General features: G+C 35.8%; 1 protein-coding gene and 1 long non-coding RNA gene across 3 annotated transcripts in view; one reads left to right on the forward strand and one right to left on the reverse strand.

Annotated features, from left to right (window-relative positions):
* jim (zinc finger protein jim) overlaps nucleotides 1-23,895 on the forward strand; it is an 80,591-nt gene that overhangs the window by 12,386 nt on the left and 44,310 nt on the right. The gene's annotated exons all lie outside the window — the stretch shown is intronic.
* LOC108379132 (uncharacterized) lies at nucleotides 1,929-22,931 on the reverse strand. Its single transcript, XR_001849468.1, has 3 exons — nucleotides 22,851-22,931; nucleotides 7,206-7,210; nucleotides 1,929-1,941 (listed from the first exon to the last, which is right to left on the reverse strand). It is a non-coding gene; the product is annotated as an uncharacterized LOC108379132 (long non-coding RNA).

Genomic DNA, 23,895 nt, shown 5'->3' on the forward strand with positions numbered 1-23,895 from the left:
CATCCCATATAACGGTAATTTCGAGAAATACAAAATCTTCGATAAATCAGTAAATATTAAGCTAATTTATTCAAAATTGGTGGTTGCAACAACTATAATATGTTTATGATAAAATTTTGGAAAATGGGCGTGGCACCGCCCACTTATGATCACATATATATATATCGGTAACCATTCAACCAATTTGTACCAAACTCGGTATTATTATTGTGATTGCCACATAAAAGCAAACCTTTGAAAATTATTGAAATCGGACTAAAATTCCGGCCGCTTTTCATATAACGGTTAATTTCAGAAATGCTTGAAACTTCAATATTTCGAAATTTAAGGACGCTAATTTACTCAAAATTGATACATCCTGGCTAACCATCTAGCGGTAGCTTTCGGAAAGGTGAAAAAACATTTATTTAATATTTGCGCCGGGTATTTAATGTTCGGCTCCGCCCGAACTTAGACTTTCTTACTTGTTTTTTTTTTTAAAGAACTTAGGAATAATTGGGTGTTGTTCTCATAAAAAACTTGGGGCGCGTCGGTAGAGAATGTACATCAAACTTTTTAAAAACTCCTCACGCGGACTATGTTTTAGTCGTAACTTATATCAACTCGACAGAAAGCTTTCAAAAGGTTCTCCTGAGGGATATATTTTGGTAGTAACTGATCTAAAATACTAAAGACCCACGCATGGACCTTCCCCAAAGCATTTTAAGTTCCCCATAGTTTTCTACAGATTTTACAAATGCACAATGTAAAATATTTCTCTAGACGTCGTTGATCTAAAGCGGTGATGGGCATAGCCTTATCGGCGTATTGAGCTTCTTCAATCTTATGTTTTGTATACAGATGTACAGAGTGAAAGCTTTCTCTGCCGAACATTGATTTAAATCAATGAGAACCAGAGAGAACTTTTATTGTGTGGTGTCCAAAAAGTCCATCAAAAGCTTTAAAAATCTCCTCATGTAAGATATGTTTTTTTCGAAAATGATCTTTAGCTCTAAATATATAAGAAGCCTTTAAAAGCTCCATGAAGACTTTTGAATGCCACTCACAGCGAAAAAGCTCTCTTTGGCCATCGTTGATATAACTTTTATTCTAAAGCCCAGTTGTTCAGCTCACAAGCTCGCGTGCTAAGCTTTTTAAAGCCGATTGTATATTTTTATTCGGCTGGCCAAAAATTAAAGCTCCCTCTAGTCAGCGTTGGACCTAAGAAGTGTTGCTCATGGAATGATATGGAGCTTTTTTGAGCTTTTACTCCTACAGTGTTCTTTCTAAAGTGCAGGTTTTATCATCTAAGGTGCTTTCGAAACACTTTTATATATAAATGTAGATTGCTGCACTCTAAACATCCAAAACTGTCCAGTTAAGCAAAACCACTATACATAATCATTCATATTTACATTGCTGATAAGTATCTGTCATTACGAACTTAAACCACAAAATTGTCAAAACAAACAACTGTATCACCCGCATCGCATATGGCTCACTCAAAATCGTACATTTTACCACCCACCTCAAAGTAAGGGAACACAGCTTATGCATGCTACTACGGCCCATACAAATGTCCACACATAACTTGGACGTACATATTCCCAAATGCGTTTTCCTAAATACAATGAATGTTTGTATATAAGTTCAGTAAGTTTGCATTAAAAAAGCAGCACCCGCATACCACAAAAGCCACATTCGCACAAAAAAGTTCAAAAACAAAAGTACTTGCATAGTATTTGGCATAAAAAAATGTACAAAAACAAACGCACAAAAAAAAAATGTTGTATGTGGGCGCACACATGTGCCCATATGTCAACATACGGTTGAAAAGTAACCCCATGGCAACACTGAGAAATCGCGCACAAAAAAATGCTGGCTACTACGTGAATGTGTTTGGGTGTGAATGTTATGTGCTTTTGTATTTGTATTTTGTTTGCACCCACATTCATTGCCGCTCTACCTACCGCCCTGCTTCCCTTACTGATGAAACTTAAGCCTGTCCCGATTATTTAAATATGTGCGCGCCCATTATGGGCTTCAAATCTAAGCAAATCCCCACCTCTCCTCTCAACTATTCATGTAATTTGCGCTGCTACTACACTGCACTACAAACATTTACATATGTAAGTATGCAGCCAAGCTTCTCTTACTTGTGCTCAGCTACTGATTCTTCAGAATTTTTTTTATGCCCATGGTAACACTCATAACCCTTACAGCTATCGGCTTAAATGCTCACCTACCGCCTCGCCCCTGCTTTACTATCTACTTTACTTTTAATTTTAAACCTCTGTTTATACAACACATCATTCTACACTCGCACATACACATGTACATCCCTAGTAAGGCTTTTCATGCACGAGTTTTGCGCGAGAGTGCTCCCTATTTACGGTTACAAATTGTCAACAGGGAAAAAAAACAGTTTAGTAGTGTTCATGGCAAAAGGGGGAAACTAGCAGAAAATTTGCAATGTATTCAAGTGTTGTGGGAAGCTGCATGTAAGATGAATACAGCTCTCATTAAAACGGTTGTTTTCGATTTTTAGACACGTCAAATTTTCTTTACAAAAACGAATATGCAATCAAGTTATGGAAATGTATAGAAATAAAAAAAATATAGTGTTTCCCAAACAACCTTGAGAGATTTAGGACTCGCTTTTTGACCATTGCGTTTTCTCTTTTGATTAAAGCAAACATTTGGTCGCTTCTACACTACATGACAATCTCTTGAGAAGTTGTTCTGGATCAAAGAGTACTTGTTCGTCAAGCGATCATCCAAATTATCCCTACTCTGCCAATAGGACCACGATATTCAGTAGAGGTTAAGACTTTCAAAACTTGCTGAGTTCATGATATAAGTACTAACCTTTCACAGTTCCTTACAAATTTCACGTTGCTTTCATAGTTTTCTCAGACCAGATTATGCAGAGCGCTTTCGCATGTTCTACCAGGTTTGACACGATGTATATCTGCTGTATGGTTCGTATTATGTGTCATCAATCTTGAACCACTGCTACAGCTAAAACACTAAATTTCATGTTCGAGGTCTAGTCTGGCTTCTACACGGATAAAGCTCATAGCTGTTTTGAGTAGTGCATAATGTCTGGGTAACCCCTTTTGAATATAAGTTCTATTAGTAACTGTGACCAGAGCATGATCTCAGTTATGTATTTGATTGGCGATATATCCATTAAGGATCCATCGTGAAATTGATTTTTTTGCTGAGTTTTCCGTCTAATGTTGCCACACAAATGTGGCGATCTGCAAAAAAAATATTTGGGGTATTCGGGTTACAACACAAAAACTTCTAAGGTTACGGCCGCCTCTCGAAAAAAGTCCAGTCGAGGATCGAAGTTGGATGATAGAGGTTGAGTTGTGTCTCCGTTAATACCAACTTTAAGTGGTCGGTGAGGCCATGTTTTACGCGGCATATTTGAAAACTATGATAAATTAACCGGAATAAAGCTATTCTTATTCAGAAGAGTCCAACGAACTGATTAGTTTTTTCAATAATAGCTGTATTCGCGTATTCTTCCAGCAGGAAAACTCAAATTCAAATGAATTTTTATCTATTCTCTCTTAAGGAGAGAAATGTTTGCACAAGTACGCGAACGCAAAGCTAGCAAAAACTTGCAAGTTTTTAGTACAGCTGAGCGAAATTTCGTTCACATAACAAAGCCTAAAACGGAAAACATGAAAACAATGTAAATAAAAAGTTTGCCTAAAGTAATTTTCTAAGCAAAAGTAAGTAAATGTGTATTCACTTTCTACCGATACATTTACGGTCCTAATAAATTTGAAAATCATCAAAACACATTTAATTTTTTTTTTTCATAAGTTTCAAACATATGACCTTGACGGGCTTTTTTTCTTGCTGGAAAAATTTTTTCTAGCAGCTTCTCAATAAAATGAAATGTCAGTTTGGTGTCTCACTTTCTCCTTCTTTGCGGGATTTTTGTGTACGCGAACAGCAAAACTATCAAAAACTATCAATAGGCGAATGCACCGAATATCTGCTGATCAAGACATTGAATCCGTTTAATTTAACGAATTCGATCGTGGCACGTTTTAACAGTTATTTATTGATAGATTTCTTAACAATTGCTTTTATGGAAACTTTAAATTAATTATAATAGTAATTGCTGGTTTGGTGTTACTTCTCAAACATGGAAAATGATGATTTCATATGAAATTTTCCATAATAAAGTTGTTTTGCTAAATTATCAATACCTTAATAACATAACATAACATAGGATTCAGTACCATTTCAACGAAAAAGGTACTTTTCTCCATATAAGATACATGGCAAAATTTAAGCGTCTTGAGCGACCTCCAAATATTTTTTGATTTAAAAAAAAAATAAGGGCACATATTTTTTATATAAAACCATCCTAGGGGGTGAGAGCAAAAAAATTCCGACTTTCTTTTCTTTGGACCACCCTAACTATGCATGAATGTTGGTCCTAAAATTAATACATTGTTGAAAAAAAAAACAACAAGAATACAAGAATAACAGTGTGCAATATATTGTAAATAAAAATGAGTTGACAGAAAAAACACAAAAAATAGTTAACAAAAAAAAACCCAAAACACAGCAAGTAAAGCAGGCACATAAAAATAACATTAAAAGAAAGATAAAAAATATTAAACCAGTAGCAGTGCGCAAAACATTATGGAGCAAGAATAACAACACAAAGGAACTATTAAAGTGCAGAAGTGCAGTCGGGGAAGAAAAAAAAGCGACAGCCATGGCTTGACATAGGATGGCGGACGATTTCAGTATTTTTTTTTTTCACATTGTTCCTGTGGAGCGGCAATAAAAACAAACGGCAGCACTGCCGAAACACAACGCTACTACACTTACATATATATAGTAGATGTATGCATGCATGCATGCATGAACACAAACACTAACAATAAATACGAATATATGTAAGTGCATTATGTAGTGAACGACTGCATTACAATAGCATCAACAAACAGGAATAACTACATGCAGTGGCAACCAACCGGAGAATGCAGCAAGCAGCGAACCAACGAACGACCAGCCAACTGCAACAACCGAAATNCATTTGGCATAAAATGAACCAAAATAAATAAGATTTAGATAGAGGTGAAAAAAGGGATAAAAAGGAAATACAACTGAAGAGTGTGCGATGTTATATTGTGGTGTGTTATGCTTCATATGTTATGTTATTTATTCTCATGTTATGGTTATGTTATGTTATGCCAAGTACTAAGCTAAACTCCCCTCCACTTAACCCATTCCGACTAATGTTATTTTAGCTCATTCAACTTACATAAACTATCCTTAATTTTATTGGTTGAATTTCAACCCCTGGGCGAACACTAGTAATATTAAAACGCGAAGAAAATAAAATGGCGAAAAATGCAAGCGATTTTGTTTTGAAGCTCGAGGCGTGCGTATGTGTGTTTGTTGTATGATTTTTGTCCCCCAAAAAATGCAGCCGCCCTCACATTTACGAAACTTCTTAGCCCTTTCAGTTGGTTTTGTTCTTCGTTCAACGAAAAGCGCCCGGCATACGCGTCTTAAATGTACTCATTTTTTTTATTGCTTCCAGCTGCAATCAGCAATGCACCAGCTCCCCATTCCGTTTGGTGTGTGTAGTGTCCCCATCTTCCATCCGTTTTCACAGGGTTTGGCGAGCATTAAAATGAAATATTTATACTTAAAGCGGCAGAAGGTGGCAGTTAAAACGCTCATGCAGGTCATATGTGCACTTACAACGGCGAACTCTTTTTTTTTTGTTTTTAGACCCTGCACCCCCCTTTTGGCATTTCTACCATTTGCTCTTACTTTTTGGGTCGTTGCTATCGGCTCGGGGGAATTGTTAAAATTTTAATGTGAAGTAGGAAATACTTTTTTATTGCTTTTTGGTTAGTATGTAGTTATTTTATTGAATGTACTAACATATTTTTATGTCCTGTATTCGTTTTACTTAAGTGTTGGCATGAACGTACTGAAATTTGTACAATCTAACCGTTCCTCATTCTTTCCTCAGCCTTACGCCTTCACAGCAGCTTACTTCTTCTTTGGATCTGTAACCGTCCAAACGATTTGATCTCAGATACTTTCGGCAGTCCATTCCATATATTTTACTGTTTTCAAGTCCCTATCAATTTGTTTTAAATCTGCACGATTTACGAGAATACCTAAGCAGATTATTTGGTGTCAAAGAGCTCAGGTATTCATCTCTCAACACATCGCGGCCAAATATCTCATACCAATTCTTGCAAAGGCGGTGCAGAAGCACTAAAAGTGTTCCACCGTCTCATTCTCTTCAAGGCAGGATGGGCAAATGGAGTTTTCATGTACGCCTATCACAGTCAAGTGTTTATGCCGCGTGAAATGAACAGTCAGCGGTCCAACAAGTTGTCTGCAGTTCTGTCTGCTCAGTGAGAGCAAAAAACTAGATAGACCTTCTGAGATTGAAGGTGCAAACACCTCAGCTTGGAAGACCGCAGCATACTCCCCAAGAGAAAGGCGAAGCCTATCCCCATTAACTTATATGAATTCCCCAAATCCTGACCCAGAGTCAATTTTGGAGCCGTCAGTGAAGATTCGACAATGCGCGAGTCCGGGCTCTGTGCTGGAATTAAACCAGCATTCAGTCTCAGGGAACTCAGTATTATAGAATCTCTTCAACAAAGGTAATGGTGGCCTACTAAACTGTGACATTGAAGAGGCATGTTCTGAAAATCGTACGATTACAAATCGGTGCGATTTGCAAAGTATTAACGTACATTTGTAATCAAACTATTAAACGTAAATGGAAACTGCTAGAAATACATCATTAACGTTATATCCATCGATATATAGACACATTTTTCCTCTTTGTTATAAATCCTCCGAAAGAGATTTTGCCAATCGCACCAATTTGAAATCGTACGATTTTCACAACATGCCTGAGTTCCTTTTAGTTAAAAAAAAAATGCAAATAAAATCTGTAAACTATTTCAAATTTATCCCTGCTTAATTATGCCCAATTTCATAGTGGTAATACTTGAAGCTCAATGCAATGCATAGTTAAACCGGCTTAGCTTTCACTTTCTTATGAATTCACAAGCTGTATATTTAGCCCATTGCAAAAACAAGAAAATGGCAAGCATTCAAGCTTAAAAAATGACTGCTAAACGCTATGAACATTCTGTGTACCAGCGTTTTTTCTTTATATTTGTCTAGCTAAATACCATGCAAATTACACTATCTATAAGTAAGTAAGTAAACTAAGAGATCTTTGCCCTACATGGCAAATCATGTCAAACGCGACTAATGCAATTACCGCTAAATGAGTTTCAAAATGCAATTTAGCAAATTATTAAACACCCGCGACATGAAAGTGCAAAGAGTGACAACAAATACTTAGTACACCATATAAATAAACATAAATTTTGTGAAATGCGCTAAAGAGTGCGGTGTGGTGCAACGAATGATACGAGCAAAAGGGTAGTTAACCGGATCAAAGTGCGCTATAGGTGAAAATAATGAGCAAATAATACCAAGTAATAAAGATACATACTCGTCTCAAGTCAGAGTCAGGTCGGTCGGCATTTTCACAAAGCGTAATCTCTATGAAAGTAACACTTTTTTTTGCATCACAAACTGAAAGTGTTAGATAACAAAAAAAAAACAAAAACGAAAATAGCAGCAACTAATAGTGTTTAGTGAAACACTACGACTGCACATGCGATAGGTGCCAAAATGCAACCGTGCGTGCGAAATGCGACTTGTCGGCACGCATACGCACACATGCATACCGATAAGGTGCTACATGTGTAAAGATTTAAATTTTCTACCCTTAGAAAAGTAGCACGTGCCCGCTTGTGAGGCGCCAAAAAGGGCAAAAGTGTGAACGCATTTTCCACATTCGCACGCAATGTCTGAGTTGGCAAAAGGTGGTCGGTCGGTCGGCCGGCCAGATGGCAAAGGGCATAAATACGCACGCGAAGGCCATACATTAGATTCTAGCAAAGAGAAAAAGACAAATACCTTTACATGCACGCATTGCTGAGTCACGTGCATTTTCTAAATCATTTTCGCTATGCTAAATATGTTTGCTTGGAAATCGCTTTTTGTTTGTGGTTGGAAGCGTTTAGTCAGAGCGCAAAGCCGTTGCCACTTAGACAAGGTGTATGTGTGTTATGAATTTTGTCTTGTTCTTGTTGTTATTGTTGTTATTTTTCTAGGGTGTTTAGGTGAATGCGTGAATAATTCAGTTAAAATGCGCAAAAATGCTGCTATTTGTCTAAGCGGCTTACGAATGACAACAACCAGAAAGACAGACGGCAAGAACGCAAGTGCGACCTGCGAATGAATCTACGGATAGGCGGTGAAAGTGTACCACCAATGGTGCATTCTAACTCGGAAAGTCAACTCGTGAATTTTGAGTTCATATTTTCTATAAGAGTACTTATTAGGGTGGTTCTTAAAAACATCAGTCTCATGAATCACCCTTTTGTTTTGTGGTACCTACAAAAATTTGAAAATTAAAAAAATGGTTAGGGGTCGCTACCAGATTAAAAAACAAAATATTTTGTTTTTATGGCAAAAATTAAATAAAATATATAATTTGGCCAGCTATAACTCAGCGAGTGTATTAATTTATATGTATCAGTTTCCATAATACATACAGTCGGGAGTAAAAATGAGTACATGGTGAGTTTTGTTAAATATTTGCAAGGTTTTTAAAGCTGAAATTTTTTGCTATTTTTAATAAAAACATGGTTCATGCTTTAAGCGTATTGATCAAGCATTCAAACTTTGCGCAGAGCTAACAGAAATTCAACAAATTTTCATTAAAATTCTGAACCTTTTAATCTTCATTTTCAGAAAATGTTTGGCAAAGTTTTTACAGCTAAAGTTTTTGTCATTTTTTATAAAAATTTGGTTCATGCTTTAACCAAAACCATATTAGTCAGAGCTTGGAAAAATTCAACAAGTTTTCATTCAAATTTTTAACTTTTTAATCTAAATGTTTAGAAAATTTTTGGCTATGCAATTTGAAGCCCATTAAATTTTAGTGTAATAAAGTGCAAATTTTCAGCTGACGGCTTTTATGGTTTTTGTTTTTTTTTATATAACAAGTGCAATTATAAAAGATGGCGTTGATATTTTTCAGTTTTCTTTGCAAGAAATTCATGAAATTTATGTATATGGAGAAATGTGTAAAAAGCCGTCAGCAAAAAAACAAAAAAATACTGAAAGTCAACGCCATCTTTAGCCGCTTTAAACTTGCACTTTATTGTACTCAAATTTAATAGGCTATAACAATGTAAATTTTGCAAAAATTCGGATTAAAAAGTTTAAAATATTAATCAAAATTTGTTGAATTTTTCTAAATTCCATATAAAGCTTATTTATATGGTTTTCGTGGAAGCATGAGCCATATTTTTATAAAAAAATAAAAAATTTAGCTTCAAAAACCTTGCAAATATCAAAAAAAAAACAAACAAAAAATACCATGTACTCATTTTTGCTCCCCACTGCATATCTAATTTACTAGATTTCAAGTCAAAATTTTCTTGTTTTTGCGATTTAAAAAAAGGAATTTTGTAAAAATTTCAAATTTTCTGGATGCTCTATTTTGTACGTAGACCAAAATAAAGGGCTGCCCCAAGAAAAATGTTGATGTTATTTCAAGTACCACCCTAGTATACATACCTCTCACAGCTTATCTGCCCACCTACTCGCCGCGCGGGTCACTTGTTGTGTGACACTCGTGCAGCACACCTTTTGAACTTTGCTGCCTGACAAGTGCTTTTGCTATCTCGCTTAGCTTTTCGACAAACCTACTTACATAGAAGTATGTAAAATATGTAGTTAAAGATAGGTATGCTTTAGACACAGAATTCTTCATAAAGGATTTGGACGAATTAAAAAAAAAATCAATCTATATTTTAACGGAACACTATTCGATCAGCTATCCCTGCACTTAAATGAATATTTCGAAGACCAAAAACTGTCTGTCGATTTTATGAATAGAACTCATTCTCTGCTGCGCTGAGTTGGTGGGTATTTGGCAGATTTCATAGCATTGGCCGGAGCAGTAAAGGTCAAAAAGCAAAAATGAATGGAAAAATATTCACTGAATCTTATCAGTGGCTATAGAATAGTTAAAACGGGACCTTCGCCTTCGTACCGAGTAGACTTGAAAGCAAGACTTGACATGGCTTGGAAGGGTATTTGCAAAAAAATCCCATAAAAAGTACTCAGTCCCGCCTCTTTTATACATTATCATACGTTTTCCACGATTCAGACATCAAGGAAGTATTCCATGCTATAAAAAACACAACAATTTGTTGCTATTTTAATTTTAACATAATTTTTATTTTACGACCGGTGTTTTTTGTGACAGCTACGAATATACTTAATAAAAAATATAAGTACATACAAATTTTAAAACTCACATGCTTATAGGAACTAAAGTAATAGGCAATCAGCTATTAAAACCAAAGAAAGAGCGCTCTTCGTACAGATGTGCTTACATAGGTAGGGGGTCGGTCATACGATACGCCGCTACTTACATATGTACATATATGAAAATAATAGAAAAATTAGCAGCAAAATTTTTTCAGTTGTCATGTACCGGAACACGAGACGAAGTCAGTCCTCTCTGAGCACCCACCTAGTGTATATTTTAACGGCGTCTATTGCAAGCAATCATCCATTGTTTGAATCGCGTGCGCTCCTTATATACCAACAAGTCATACATACAATTCTATGTACAATACAGTAATCAATCTTATTCTTTCACCCGTACCACTTAATATCTATGGCCATATTTGAGTTGGCAATTTTTTTTTTTTTTTGTGAGCTCATCCTTCAGTTTTAGTATATACGTTTGCATGTACTAATACAAATTTGCAATAACTTAAAACGCCCGTTTAGCCAGTTTGTCTACCAGTCCGCCCGCCAGTCAGTGAGTGTGTGTGTAAGTATATGCGCCCACTGTTTTTACCTCTTCTTATCTATGCGCCTGCAATGCGAAATACTTTCAACTTCTTATCAAATGGCAGTAAATAAAAGTCAATAACAATAACAACTGCTAGTCTTGTTAAATAAATATAAACATCTATAAGTACGTATGTACATATATTTTTATTGCAATAACAAAAACCGTGTTGTTTTGCACGTTGTCATACATACTTACTGACTGATCGACTCGTTGGCTGTCTGGTTGACGTTTGTGCAAATGTAGTTGTATTGCTCCTTCCAATGATATATGATTCTTTTTATGTTTTTCCTGTTTTTGTTTTTGTTTTTATTTTTATTTCAATTTGTATTTGTTCGTTATTTTTAGCTTGTTGTTTGTATTTTGCACGCCAACGTCAGCCACTGCTGATAAGCGAAAAGAAAGTTCAATTACGAGCAAATACTTTAAATATTTTCAGTTGTTTTTTCTGCTTTCATTTCTTATTAAAGATTTGCATTACAATTTAGTTAGCGAGACCCGAAGCGATTTCTGTATTTTTTATTTTATTTTTTGATTTAAGCGTTCTTGTTTTTAACGAGAAAGGCGACATGTTGTTGTTTCTTTTGCTATGTTAAGCACAAATGTTGCTTGAAGAATCATTGAAATCGCTGCGGTCCGTACCTCAAACTGTTGAAACTATTAGATGACGGTGAAGAGGGGTGTTTTTTAATACGCATAGTACATTAAGGAACTTTAGGAAATTCGATGTTTGAGAAGGTATTTTAAACAAGGTGTGATTGACAACTCAGTGCGGTTCTCTTTTAAGGTACAATTGTGTTAAAAAATATTTAAAAAAAAATTCAAAATGCATACATTTTTTTTTCAATTTGACTTTATCGAATGGGTTTTATGAGAGCAATGTCAAATTCAATCACATTTTGTTAAATACTTTTTGATGTTCGATATGATACCAGTGACTAAGAAAGCACAGCGAAACCTTGATATAAGTTGCAGGGGTTGGACAGGGCATGTCCTTCGTATATACAACAACTTTTATTTTTTGAGTAGGGTTTCCATCTATTTAAAAATTACCATTTTATCCTAACATAGCATAGAGCAAAAGTCGAAATATTTTGACCACGCCAGTCTCAAATGTGTGGCCGCTGTGGTGTAGTGGTTGCCAGTGCGCGCTACCAGGGCCAGGGTTCAAGCCCGGTTCAGCCCAACATCAAAAAATAAAAAAAACAGCTTCTCATGAAAATACTATCGCCGTTCGGAATCGGCGTAAAACTGTAGTTCCCTCCCATTTGTGGGACAAAATATCAAAGCGCTTGTCACAAATCGGAGAAGCTCGGCCAAACACTAACATATGTATTTATAAGTAAGCGCCAATTTATTATTATTATTAACCTCGAGAATTACTACACAGTAGTAGTATCTTCAGTACACAGAATTTCTATAGAGCTGCCACCTCTAAAAAATTATAACATCTGTTCGTTGAAATACAAAAAGTGAGATGTGAAATGAAAAGGCTTGGTCTCTAGACGTTCAAGAGTTTGTTATTTTTTGAATAGGGTTACCACCTTGATGAAAATTATACGGTTTTCACTATTCATTGAACTCAAAAATGAGCTACCAAGTAAAAGGATATGGTTTCCGGATGTGCAATAAGCTTCTTTTTTTTAAATTACTACCTTACATATAATACGCGAAGGCATTTTTTGTTATTGACATCACGTTTGCACTGTTTTTTTACAAATTAAAAAAGTGGGGTCTTCGGATGTGCAATAAGGTTTTATATTTTCGAAAAGGGTTGCCGCCTATACGAAAAATTATAAGATGTGGGCTGTTCGTTGGACTAAAAAGTGAGTTGTCAAATGAAAGGACTTGGCCTCCATATGTGCAGTAAGGTCATATTTTTTTTTTAATAGTGCTGCTGCCTGTCTAAAAAAAATAATAAGTTCCGTTCATTGTATTAAGAACAGTAGATATCAAATGAAAGTGCTTGGCCATTTGGTGTGCAACGGGGTTTTTTCTAATAGGACATTTTTTATGTATTTGGCCGTGCCTTACCTCCAATTTTTGGTGTGCGTATTGATGTTGACATACAAATGGAGCGACCTACAGTTTTACGTCACAGTCCAAATCGTTTATTTATGAGCGGCTTTTAAATGGCAGAAGTAGACTCGCAGGTTTCCCATTGCCTGCCGAGTTCCTCTAAGCCTATCTCGACCACTTTTACCTGAATCAGAGAGGGAATGCGTGCGAGCGACGTCTTGAACTCAAGCATTCATCCTGAGCAGAACATTATCCAATTTCCTCGCGGAAATTTGCAGAAGAATATTGGGCTGACATCCTTACCAAAAAGTATTTCGTTTCTGTTGAGTTCTGTTAAGTGTATCTTCACGCCCAATTTTTAATTTCCTTTGTGAAAATATTCCGATAAAATATTTATGTATGCATACCAACATTCCTACACACTTATACATAAGTATTCACATATTTTTTCTGCCTTTTTCCATTACAAGGTCGTGCAACATGCAAAGTCTCATCACTTTCAAGTTCCACTCATTCATTACTCATTAACTTGCCGCATTTCACGGTAATATTTAATATTGCTGCATTTTTTGTTTTTGTAGTTGCTGTATACTTTTTATTCATTCTGTTTCTGTTCGAAACTTCTAAAGGCCCAGGTACTTAAATACTTCACTTGGCTAGTGGCCGTTGTTGTTGTTAACAAACTTTTTTCCTTGCCTACACACGAAATTCTTGTTGCCTTAGCCAGCGCTATAGTTAGTAGCGTGAAAGTGAAAACTGCCGGCTGTAAAACGTACAAAAACAACAAGTCAACACTATGATTGCTACTAAGTCACCAGAGTAGTCGTCGTAGTTAGTGCGCTACGTTTCATTATTTCTTATGTTTCATTTTCTCTTTTGCTAGTACTACATACTACTATTTCTGTTTTCTTCATCTTTTTCGTGTACGTCAATTCGTTGCTCCTTGTTTGCGAGTAACCGGCAAAATCGCAACCATAAATACCTTACCCTGAACACAAAAAAAACACGTAGTTTCAGTGGCACATGCCTACGTGCTATGGTCCTTCATATAGCAATATATGTATGTATACATATGTATGTACACAGCCCTCAACACCCTACAGCCGCCAACCGCCTAGTCGCATAGTGGTGCCAAACGGGAATTTACTGTTCAAAATAGTACAGAGCCTTAATTTTTCAATGAAATTTAGAATATATTTTTGTTGCCTGATTTTTGATTTTTTATATGTTTTCATTGAATTTTTAGTGCTAAGTGTGAAAAAAGTACCAATTTTGAAAAGTTAAATTTGTCTACATAGAAAAATTTGCGTACTTTTGCAAAAGTGAAATTTCATATTTATAAAAAAAAACATTAAAAAAATTTTATTCTTTACAAAATTTTTAGAAAAGTTTTGAGTGTGTAGTTTATAGCGCAAAAAAAGATTTAGTATAATAAAGTGGAAGTTTCAAGTGGCAAAGGAGTTGCGCTGAGTTTTTCTTTTGCCGATGCTAGGTATTTTCTTCCATATGCATAAAGTGTGCTCGAAATGTCTACAAAATTAATAAAAATCAAAGCGACTTCTGAGCCACTTAAAACATCCACTTTCTAAAACTAAAATTTAATTAGCTATAAAACTCAGTACCTAAAATTTATATAGATAGTGTTTAAAATATAAAATGTTAGTAATTTTTTTTTTTATAAAATTTAACTTTTGCTTTTGCAATCATTTTCATTTTGGGGGACACTATAACTGTTCTCAACAATGATTTATTAGGTAACAAATAATCTACAGTAACAGAAAAATGGATTTTCTTCAAAATTCTATGTACTTCGCACTAAAAAGTTTAATACAAACAAATATAAATTCAAACAGCGGGCTCAAATAGTATCTTTTAAATTTTACAAGAAGCGAGAGGGATTTTCTAACTAAGCACAATATTACTCTCCCTCATGCTCTGGAACTAAAACGTGACTAAAGTTTTTTATATCTTTTAAGATCTTTGGAGGACTTAAAAGTGACCCGAGATATTCCATTTTATTCATAAATTCATAAACTTTGATGATTTCATACATATCGAAAGTTCAATTAATTAAAAAAAAACACTAAAATTCGGTAACTCAAGAGAATTACATAACTCAAATAAGTTCAATAATTTTCATTAAATTTCGATAACTGTGCATTTCGAGTCCAAAAAGTCGATAACAAAAAAATTTATATATCGATATAAATCGATAGCTCATTAAACTTTGGATGCCTCTATAAATTACGATAACTCGGTTAACTTTGATAGCTCCACATTTTTCGAAAGCTATTGACAAATTTTTATAACTCGTTACACTCTGGTAACACGGTAAAACTCGAGAAACAGTGGTAATTCGTTAAACTTATATAATCGTTTATATTTCTATAGCTCGATATATTTTCAAAATTCCAAAAACTACGATTCGACAAATGAAAATTTCAGTAAATCAATAAAGGTCGATTACTCGATAAGTATAAAGAACTCGATAAATTTCGTTAGCTCTGTAAAGAATGGTAATTCAATAAATATCGATAGTTTTGTAAATTTCATTGACAAATTTCGGTTCGCTAGCATCGCCAAGCGAACGGCTTTTATGAAAAAAAAAAAATTATCAAATCGGCTGAAAAATTAAGTCTCTGGAATATTGTGAAAATCCCATTTCAGTTTTGCACCACTGTAAGTCGCTTCAATCGCTACAGCAGCCGCCCAATAATCTCAGCATCTGTGCTACGCGCCATGCAAAACTAGTTTCGCTACGGTTTATTATTACCATTTTGCAATTCTGTTCTGTTGTTATTGTTCTCGTTGTTGTTGCTGTTGTTGGTCGTATTGTCATTTTATTTTTGAAAATTTCGTTATGGTTTTTGCTACGGTTTTCGCTTGGTTAGTTAGCGTTGGCAACAAAACTTGGCAGTTTGGCTGATTGTTTGGCAGACGACGACGAGACAAGAAGGATTAAAAAGGATGGAGAAGTACATAGACAAAACAAAAGTTCTTGTTGATGTTGATGTTTTGCCGGTGTCGGCAAATATTACTACAGCAACAAATAGTGAAATGAAGACAACAAAAAGCGGGAGTTTTCCCATACACAGCAAAGCAGCCAAAAAGTCAAAAGCGAATAAACTATGTAGTATGTAGCATCAGTACTAACTTCTATACACAGGCGTTATTATGTAGATATGTATATCGGTATGTTTGTTTAGTTTCATTTGTTTTAATTTCGTGTGCGTGTGTTTCCCGGAATCGCTGAAAAGCTGCTGTCTGCCTCGTATGTTTCATTTTCTCTGTGCATTTCTCTGAGTTTGGTGCATATGAACTCAATCAGGCACATATGTATGTATATACATATATATGTAGTACACACAAATGTATATATCTTTGAGCGCATGTTTGCAGCGTTTTGTCCTTACAATATTTCCATTGCACCGTTTCACTTTTAGACCGTGTTTTGAATTTCAGCTTTCTTGTTGCCATCAATCTGTTGCTGCAACAAGATTCGTTTTCATTTGACGGTTTTTGAAGCCTCAAGTTAGCCGTCTTTTTTGCCATATTTGCATATCATGAAATTTGGGTTAAGTTGTCAGCACTGCGAGCGAGTTGTTTCAAATCCGTACTTTGAAGTGACACTTTTGTGTTTTTGGTTTCTTAATTTTATGCAGAGTTGGTGCAACCAAAGCACTCGCGTAGGGCGAATAAGTGGGTGAAGTGGAGCTGTATTGAATATTCATTTTACACCGAAACCGAAATGAAAGTTTTCACTTGTATAGTTTGTAAGTTTTGTTCACTTAAAACAGCAGAAAAGTACTCGCTCAGTAGATGCACTACAATTTTACAGGGCGATTCTGGTAACTGTCTTTAAACTCACCACAGTGTTTAGATTAGGTTAGGTTAGGTTTCGTAAGACAATTGTCAATTCTGGCAACCATCTTGAAAGCTCTTTACTTTCTTTCGAAAGGCTGATTGAAAGACCTGCTAACGCCTTTTAGCAATCAGTGTTTTTAAAATGAAATAAAAAAACATATACATATATATTTCGTTTTAAAACAATAAGCATTAATAAATAAAATTAAGTTAAAGTAGATTAAAATTTTTATTTATTAAAACAAGACAAAAAAATCATTTAAAAATTTTTATAAGATGCTAAAAATGAAAGGAAATAAAAAAAATTTATTTTTCTTTCTAATCAAAAGAATGGAATTAATAAAAGAACAACAAATTAATTTAAAAAATTTAAAAAAAAAAGAAAAAAATAAAATAGATTCCTAAAAAGTTAATGAAAAAAAAAATCTGTTTTACAAGATAAACTCTTAAAATTAAAAAACAATTAAACTAAAGAATAGCAAAAATATTTAAAATTAAAAAAAAATTAGTTCCTAAAAATTAAATGATACTAAAAAAATATTCTTTTTAAAACAATAACAACCAAACCATTAGAGAAAGTTAAATTAAGAAAAAAAAATTTAATATAAAAAGGAAAACCAATACACATAATTAGTTTCGAAAAATTTAATTAAATTGAAAAATTTATATTTCCCTTTTAAAAATAAAAATCTGTAAAACTTAATTGAAAAAGATAAAAATGTACCAGGACTCGAACTCTCTCTGGACTGGAAATATAGACGGATTTAAATGAAAATTCGCTTCTTAGTAAAATTGAGGACGCTAAATTCACAAATGCAATTTCTTTTTAGAAAACTTTCATACTTTCACTGTAAATGCAGTTTGAGGTTGAAAATTTGGGTTCTTGTGGCTTTTACGTAGGTATGTACATATAATTCGCTCTATTTTCCAAAGTGAGGTGTCGAATGACAGGGCTTGTTGGACTGTAGATGTGCAATAAAGTTTTTAATTTTTGAAAAGGGTTGCCACCTGTTACAAATTTTATTAAAATTATTTAATAAGTCAAATGAATTAGATATTACAATATGGGTATCAATTGAACTAGTTTGGAAACTAATTTACTTCTAAACGACACGAAGAAGGGTTGCCACATGTTTAAAAAAGCAAATTCAGTTTGATTAAAGGAATAAGGTAAATGAAATATGTATATCAATATGAGTAACAGAAAAATAAAAAATTTGACATATTTAGAAAGAAATATGTAAGTGAAGAGTAAAAACATTCTTGACTTAATTTAAGAGTCCAGTAATTTAAAAGGAATATAATCAGAACAAATCAGTGATTGACAATATATGATATATACATATAGATAGAGTAGCCCATCTTATTATAATACAGAAGAATATTCAGTAGGCACTAAAGATTAAAGTCTAAGATTGTTCTCTGGATGTACACGGCTATCATACGACCAATGCTAACGTAGGCGTCGTTAATTTGGTGGCCAGCACTAGATAAACAATACATCGTCAGGAAATTACGAAGTATACAAATAGCAGCTTGTGCAGATGCTACAGCAAGTAAGTCGTATCCATCTCATGCGCTTAGTGTGATCCTACGGCGGAATTGTCGCGTCCTGGATAGTCAGACTCAAGGAATCTGGATACTGGAGGGCACTGCGGCACGATCATAGTGGTATTCTTGGGAAGCTTATCGAATCAAGGAAAGAATGAGATTATATATCTCAAGAAAAACTTTCAGTTGAAGTTTCCTTCTAGACGGGATTGGAGTAGGGGTCGGGTAGTCGAGAAGAATTCCATTGAAATCTATACTGATGGGTCTAAAATGGACTGCGGCGTGATTGCGGGGTATTCTACTTAACTCTGCTAGCATCTTTCAAGTGGAAATACCAGGAATCGAAAGGGTCGCAATACCAAAAACATGACAACAACAAAATGTAAAACAGTTAGGGATTGCAAATGTGCGTTAAGCTCGGCGGCGGAATTAACAGAAATTTCTCTCTCACCTGGCTTCCCGGCCATAGGAACATATACGGAAATGAGAGGGCCTATTTTAGTGAATTCAAATCAGAGACAATAAACTGTCCACTCGGTTCCATCAAAAGGGAACTGCATCTGCAATTTATACGTATGGCTGATACACGTTGCAACAACCTTCAAGCCTGCATAACTGCGAAGAAGATATTGCCGCATTATGACAAGTCAAAGACAGAAGAACTTCTAAAGTGATCGAGGAAAGATATACGTCGTAAGACGTCAACGTCGAACTCCAGCTACGCTGACCACAGTATTTTTGCATAAAGGTGTTCCTCGCAAAACTACTGTGGTCAGTGTAAGCGCAGTTGGACTGGTGAGGCCTATTTTTGATGAAAATAGTACATCGACGTCGACAACCATAATAGGGCCGATAGTCAAATTAAGAGCCAAGATAACGGGATATTGGCCCATTGGTGAACATGCAGTTAAAAGGGGCCTTCCATACAACCCTTGATGCCGTAGCTTTAATCTTGCGTGAAGTAAAGAAACGGTCCTACACTGCGAGTGCCCAGCATTGGCACGAATAAGGTGTGACACACTCGGGAGTTTTTTCATACAAATTCAGCATAACTAACCTAAATAGATTCATCGGAAAATCCAAATCGCTTGACGAACAAAATGAATCATGTAAGCGGATAAAATCAAGAATCCCAGTGAAAGCGTATCAAAATGGTGCTGCCATCTAACCAACCAGGTGCGCACAACGATCTAGTCATCTATTTTGTCCTTTGCTCTTGACAACGCTGCTATGAAGTACAACAACATCATTCCGGTATTAGCAAAAAATACTTGGACCCAAAAATATGATACAAAACTGCATCTGAGCAACTGCGAGCCAACGCGAGCTACTGGTTGCGACGCCTGGCCTAGAGTTGCCTTGCATCTCCACCAAATATGATCGTATTCGATTGTGGTCGTATCGCAGAAATGGCAGAGATCGTTTGACCCACAGGAATGCCAGCGCCGATTCTTGATTACTCCTTTGGGAGATTGACTAAAATTTGCAATCTCTTTAAACTATATCGCCTGAATGAGCACTCTGCCTAGCGTAGTGTTATTGAACGCGACCGTTACTGTTCTCATTCTTCTTTCTTCTATCTTGAGTTCTTCTGTGATTGTATTTGGACTTATTGCACTACCTACCGGCGTTATGGTCACCGCCTCCCTAGTTATTTAGCATCCTATCTCATTTCCTTGTGGTATTCATCATATGTAGCTGGGCAAGGGAGTTACGTTGGCTAAGATATTTATTCTTCTGTATGGATTCGAAGTCTAGCCTGGCTTTGTCTTCGAAAAATTAAAAAGCTTTGCGCGCTCTACGGGCATCACTGTGGATGGCGATTCTCCCATTACGATTACCCTGTTTATCTCCGCACATAGTCTGATGGCGTGGACTGCCGCCTGAACTTTCAATATCAGTCAAAACGACTACTTGGAAATAAATATTCAGTATTTCTTCACAACTTTCTACTGTCCTCCGCCAGTATAACGATGGGGTACATTCCAGCGACAACCAATTCTGCCTCGTCCAAGACTGTTCTGATCGCGTAGCATACACGAAGGGCACATAATCTGTACGTTGACTTTACACCGTGGAAATATGATGAGTATTGCGATCCGTCGTACATAATGTTCCAAAGCAAAGGACCAAGAACAGAGCCTTGGGGAAGGCCGCTTGAGATTTTTTGACTTTTCACACCTGCTGAGGTTTCATACTACATGCAGCTGTCCTCCAAGTAGCTTCATATGAACATTTTAAGGCACAAAGATATTACACAGTGCGCCTATGGTTTTTGCCCAGTGCACAGAATTAAACGCATTTTTAATATCTAGGTTTACTACTAAGCAATACTCCTTAGAACCTCCAAGAGCCAACTCGAACCACTTGTTGCGTCACGTGTCAGCTGGGTAACAAAGTTTACTGAGTGAATAGTGGATCTCTATTTTCTTTAGCTCGGACCTCGTTTTCGACGAGCCGAGCAGGCATATGGGCCTGCAACCGGAAGGTTCCGTTAGAGGTTTACCTAGTTTAGACAGCAATACAAGCATTTGCCTCTTCCAAACTGATGGTAATGTTCTCTGGGCTAGGCATGAGTTAAATAAATCCATGAACGACGATACATAGAAAATTGATGATAGCTGGTTGCAAAACAAAATTAGGAACCCCGTCTGGACCGGGGGACTTAATATCTTCAATTCTTTTTGCAGCTTGAAGAACTTCGCCGTTGGTCTCCTCATCAAACGAGTTTAGGAGCTCCCTTGGAGTAGAGGAAAGCAGTCTCCTTTGATTGCAAAAAATAATGGGCATGTTTCCTATGTGTATATGTATGTATGTATGTATGCCTTTCGCAATTTCCACATGACTGCTACGTTGTAATCAAAAATTAAATGAGTTCAACACACGAAAATGTTAAATTATTTAAATGTAGCAGCTGATGCCAGAAGACTCAGTCGGCAGATAATATTGACAGTTGATAAATCCAGCTGTGCATTTAAGGTGTATGCGCACTATTGAAGAAATAACACAAAGTTTAGTAAATATTTTAGTAGTTTAGTATATATTTATATATCTTAAGTAAAGTATATTTACAACTTTAGAAGCAAAAAATCTGCAACGCCATGTTAAAAAGTACCACACTTTAACTAGTTAAACAGCAAAAGGTACTTCATCAACTTAAGTGTTGCTTGTTAAGCAAATAAAACTCCAAACATAGCCGTGAAGCAAAGGCGAACAAACGAATAAAGCATAGAACTGAAAAGGGAAAAAAGAACAACGAATCGAAACGAAAAAGACGACGTAACCACAGTTCAACAGCATAAAAGTACACAGCGCAGCGCGGCGTCTAGCAAACAGCACGAATTTGTGCAAAACGAAAAGAAAAAATTTATGTGGGCAGATGTGACTGCATATATGTACATAGTCTTTGAAGGTTTTCTGTGCTGACTTTTTTACTTTGTAGAGAAATGTTTGCCCGAATTGATGAAGCTACGAGTATCTCTAAAAATATGTGCGACTACTCCTCTCCACTCCACTATGCGCCCAGCGTTTGTAGTTTATGCGATGGAGCGCTAAGCTTACGAATTCCCGGACAGCAATAAAATACATTAGCACACTGCCACTAAGGGTCACATAGTACTCTATACGCGTCGCCAGGGGTAGGGAGACGGGAGTGGTGCATGACTCACGCAAACATGCATAGGAATTAAGTGAATGATTTTGTTAGTTCGATGAGCGCCGTGAGACTATACAATGCAGGTGAGAATGCATGATTGAGGTAGAGTTGTTGAAATGGTTGGAGAGCAAAACAGAATAGCTTAGAAAGTGAGTGAATTAGAGAGCATGATTTACCATGTAGTAGTTTAGAGAATTTTTAAAGCGAATGATGAGCGATTTAGGAAACATTTATGTATTTTTGGGCGAGCGCCTAGTCTACGGAGAGTTTATGATTTAGAGAACTCTTGATTTTCTTACGCGCATAAATTAGAGCGCCCGATTTTTGGACGAGTATATGAAGGACGTGGGGGGGCGGCGCTCAGCCGATTTGAGTAGTTTGGAGCGCGCGCTCCCCACGAGTGTTGCAACGAAGTGAGCGCCGGCCTCTTTGGCGCTGCATTAGTGTGTAGAATTAGATAATTTTGTTTGCCGGCGTGGCGCGCGTACAGTATAGTGTGAGTGAGAGCGAACAGCGCGCCGCTACCAACACAGTGTCAAGTATGGGGAGCGCGCTGGCAATGTGTGCGTGCGTATCTGTGTGGCGCTGCAAGTGTGTTTGATTTTTTTTCGATTACTTTTGTGTGTGTGTGATTTATCTATCATCGCCACACACAATGACGAGTGTGGCGAATTAATTTTTTTTGTAAACGTTTTTTTTTTTAATTTTTGCAACAAACAAAAACTAAAAATTTGCAAACGAGTAAACGAATGTGTTTTGGCGTTAAGTTTTAGTTCGATTTGCGCTGATTGTTATTGCTGTATGTACATATTTACATATTAGGGATGCTAATCCCGGGATCCCGGCCCTTTTAAGTGCCGAAAATCCCGGTATTATTTGCCACGAATTAAAGTATTTTCGTGCATAAGGTATTGAAAATGGCATTACAAATTTTATACTTGAAGTTTTGCAATATTTATTTTGAAAAAATTATATAGATATATTAATCCTTAAAATATAAACTTGACAACATCCTCGAATATAGCTCTACATTGCACTGAATTTTTTACATAATTTTTAGAATTTATCATATCTTTGAAATTTACAAAGTTCTACTAAAAAAAATCTAAAACTAAAACCGCAGTTTTACTATATTTGGCCCATAGTGTCGTGAGTGTATTGATTGCTTGGTGTGTTTTGAAATTTTCTTATTTCCAACTTTTTCAATCTTTTTACTCAGAATTTTTAGAAAAATTCTAGGTATGCAATTTTATAAGTATAACCCATTAAATAACAGAAGTATAAAGTGCAAGTTTCAAGTGACTAAAAGTAACTTTGATTTTTTATAATTTTTTTGCTGGCGGTGTCACCCATTTTCTTTCATACAAACTATGTTCAGCAAATTGTGTATAATGAAGAAAATGCCCAGCTTCGTTTAAAAAATTTCCGAAAACCAAGGGTGTTCAGTAACTATAAAACTGCGTACCTCAAATTTTTTCTAAAAATGCTGAGCAATAAGTTTGATATTAGCTTTTTTTTGCATTTTTATAATTTTTGGACAAATTTTGAACTTCTTTCAGCTACACAATACATATCGCACACCGTCTTCAAAAGAGTCACAACTCAAAACAATGCGTTCGTCAGAAAATGCGAAAAACTATTTCGTTGCGCATGCTAATCATATGGTAAAAGACGACTTTACCTTAGGTTCTTTTTTAACAAATTATAGCAAAAATTTGCTCCAGCTCTGTGTACATTTTAGCGTATAATTTCCAAAAATGCCAAATTTTGAGTTGTGACTCTTTTGAAGACGGTGTGCGATATGTTGTGTCAATTTCTTTTTTTTCATCGAGCTTTTTTCGACTTGCCTTAA

The sequence above is a fragment of the Rhagoletis zephyria genome, unplaced genomic scaffold (assembly GCF_001687245.7).
Source record: "Rhagoletis zephyria isolate East Lansing unplaced genomic scaffold, Rhagoletis_zephyria_1.1 Rzeph_scaffold_00122, whole genome shotgun sequence".
NCBI lineage: Eukaryota > Metazoa > Arthropoda > Insecta > Diptera > Tephritidae > Rhagoletis > Rhagoletis zephyria.